Below are 3,712 nucleotides of genomic sequence, written 5' to 3' on the forward strand. Positions count from 1 at the left end.
ATGCAAAACGGCGTTTGATATTTGGTGAACACTTGAAATCACGCACGAGGGAACTAGTAGAGTCAAAGACTCGAAAGTTAACATTTTATTGCATGATTTTGAGCTTTTTCGAATGCAACCAAGTGAGACTATAGGCGATATGTACACCCGTTTCACAGATGTCGTCAATAATCTAAGAGCTCTTGGCAAATATTTTTTCGATTTTGAACTTGTAAACAAGATTTTGCGTTCTCTTTCTAAGAAGTGGGATTAAAAAGTAACTGCAATACAAGAAGCTAAAAACCTAAACAACTTACCACTTGAAGAACTAATTGGTTCGTTGATGACATATGAAATGGTGCACAGCGCACATGATGAACATGATGAACAAAACAACCTTCCAAAGAACAGGAAGGATTTGGAATCCCGGACAAATGAATACCACTTGAGCAATGACTCAAGTGATGAGGACAATGATGAACTTGAACTTCGAACACTAAATCTTAATAAGTTTATTAAACAAAAATCTAAAATAAATAATGAACTTGAACGGAGGAAGAGGCCAAAGAAGAGGAAGGCAACCAAGGATGAATCAAGAACTTCCAAAGGTGAAACGACAAATTGGGCTTTGACAGGCTTCGACTACAAGGTAAGTAACTCAACTCTCTTGAATTATTTTGAAATTACTTGAAGTCCTTCGTGAGTGCTTAATTTAGATAGAAGGAATAGGAAATAAATAAATTATTTTTTAAAAATTATATCGTGTTTTTCTTTTTAGCATCTTTAAAAAATTAGAAATTTGATCATGAAAAGTATATTGCTAAGGTTTCATGCATGTTATGTTTGGAAATGTTGAATAATGTATTTAACATTAGGGATGATAATATGATATGTGATAATGCTTAGGATTAATCCATGCATGTGTATCTTGATGATTTTATGTCATGCATGAGTTTTTGAAGTAAATGTTGATTTGAAACTCTCATTTTAGATTAATATGTTTTTGGTCTAATCGTTTCTATGACAAATTAAGATGACATTCTCATGACATATTAAGATGACATAGTGCATGTACATCTATGTAAGAATTTCTTGATAGTCTTTTGATGATAGATGTGATATCATGATGTGTTTGGTCTTGACGGCTTCATGACGAAACTTATGTTTCGATTTTAAATGATGATACATGTTTTCACAAAAGACTTGAATATCGTCACATGAAATCAATTGTATGAAATGGAAATAATTTTCTATCCTATTGAGATTAATGAATTTATTTTACCAATCTTGTGAATCTCATGAAAATAAACATGATGAATATTTTGAAAATAAATGAGTGTATCATGCATTTCGTCTTAATGATTTCTCTTTAACATACTTTTTGAAATCATACTTGATGATGAATATCAAGATATTAAATGGATGTTATCATTGAATCATGCTTGATGATTTGTTTTTTACCTTTCCGTCTTAAATGTTGACACTTGTTTTATTAAAGGTAAAAGCATGCTTATAAGAAGCAAATCACATGAATAGAAATTTATAAAAATGAAATGTGATCCTCTATCTTATTGTCTTTTCAATAAATCTATGCTTGTCATGTATGAATTTATTGAATGTGACTTTGAGGATGATTTCGGATTTTACAAATGCTTGATTCATGCTTATGACATGAGACACATTTTAAATATGAATCATGTTCAATACTTCAATCATGTTACATCTCCTTAATTCATTTTGTTCTCCTACATTTATTTACCAAAGAGGAGAATCTTCCGAATGAATGAAATGATACAAATGAATCACTTATTGATATATCTTTTTGAAATATCTTTTTAATGTGATGTTGATATTTTGAGATGCTTATTGGAATTCATGACATGAGATAATTGAATCCTTGACTTACTCTTTATATGGCTTGAAAATGGATGTTTAAAATCTTGCTTGATGAGTTGTTTTATAAGATTTTGCCTTTACGTCTTGAACTTTCATGCTTATCTTGATTTGGCATATAAAGACTAAGGCATGCTTAGATGAAAAAGAATCACTTAAAAAATACTTTTCCCATCTGATCGAGATTAATGATTTCATGATATTTTGTGAATCTCGAAATTGATTTTGATGACTTGATTATGAGTTTCAAGTTAACGATTTGATTTTAATGAGTTTTATCTAAATCATAATCTTGATCTTGCAAAATTGGAATCACAAATAATAACTTTTGGTATTCATGAATTGATACTCATAATATGAAAGTATTGGTATTCATGACTTGAATTTGATTGAAACATTGTGTGCTTAAATTAATCATTCTCCTATGTTTTAAAATTTCTTTAAATGCCTTATGTGATGACTGAAAATTAATTTGCTTTATGATGAATCACGAATCATGACTTGATCTATGATATTGATATATTTTAATCATGATCCTTGGTTGTATAATTCTTTTGCTCTATTAAAAGGAATTATCGAATGAATCATGCCCTTGAATTTTCTTGATATCATGACATGATTTTGTAATATGGCCTGTATAATGATTAAAATTTTTTGGCCATTGATTTCTCCCTTCTTTTCGGTAATGACATAGGGGGAGAAAGATTCCTAGCTCAAGGCAAATGCTGGCTAGCTTGTACTCTTCCCTTCTTTTCAACAAAAACAAAGGGGAGAAAGCTTTTGCTAGTTAGAACATGCAAAGAAAAGCAAAGTGCAATCTTGCACAAGAAGCAAGTGTTGAATTGCCATGATTGAACTTAAGAATCTTGCTATGCTTTTGTGCTTATACATTGTGATAAAAATCGAGCTTCATGTTACAAAAACTTGCATATCTTTTAAAATAGCTAGAGCTACTTCTCCTTTTATTGATGACAAAGGGGGAGAAATATATGAATTGATACTATAAGTGCCATATTTGAATGAGAAATATATGAATTAATGCTATAAGTGTCATATTTGAATTTGAATTATGTTAAGATATCAAAAGAAGCTTGTATCGAAATATATGGTAAATTGATAATCGAAATGCTATGATTGCCATATGCCATGTTTGCATCATGTTAAGATATCAAGAGCTTGCATCGTAATTTTACTTGATGATATCTTGCCATGTGATGAAATTCTACGATTTGTTGCTAAAATGATGCATGCAATACTCATGCTTTTTATGTGATGTATTGCATATGATATGAATCTTGATTAAAATTGCCTTAATTTCAATTCAAGGTTTATCTCAATTATGGAAGTTTGAAATAAGAATGATTACTCACCTTTATCATGATTTAGAAATTGATATAAAGGGTCTTCCCTTCTTTAGAAAGGGTCTTCCCTTCTTTTTAACAATGACTAAGGGGGAGATAACTAGCGTGCACAATTTCAAGAAGAAAGCAAAAATTGCATTTATCAAAAGAGAAGAAATTGCAATCTTGAACATCACCGAGAATTGCTAGCTTGAAACATCAAGAAAATGCAAAAATGTTCTATCATGCCTATTTCAAGAAAAGCAAATATGCCAACTTGCATATCTTTGAATTTGCTAGCTCGTAAAACTTGCATATTTCAAGAAGCAAGAGTTGCTTTCTTGAACATCTCTAAATTGCTAGCTTACAAGTTCTAAAATGTTGTAAAATTGCTAGATTGCATGATGATAAAAATTTAATATTATGTTTTTCATACAATGAGTTGAATGTATATTACAAACACAAGATTAGTTGTACTTCTCCTTTTTGTTGATGACAAA

The sequence above is a fragment of the Musa acuminata genome, chromosome BXJ1-2 (assembly GCF_036884655.1).
Source record: "Musa acuminata AAA Group cultivar baxijiao chromosome BXJ1-2, Cavendish_Baxijiao_AAA, whole genome shotgun sequence".
NCBI lineage: Eukaryota > Viridiplantae > Streptophyta > Magnoliopsida > Zingiberales > Musaceae > Musa > Musa acuminata.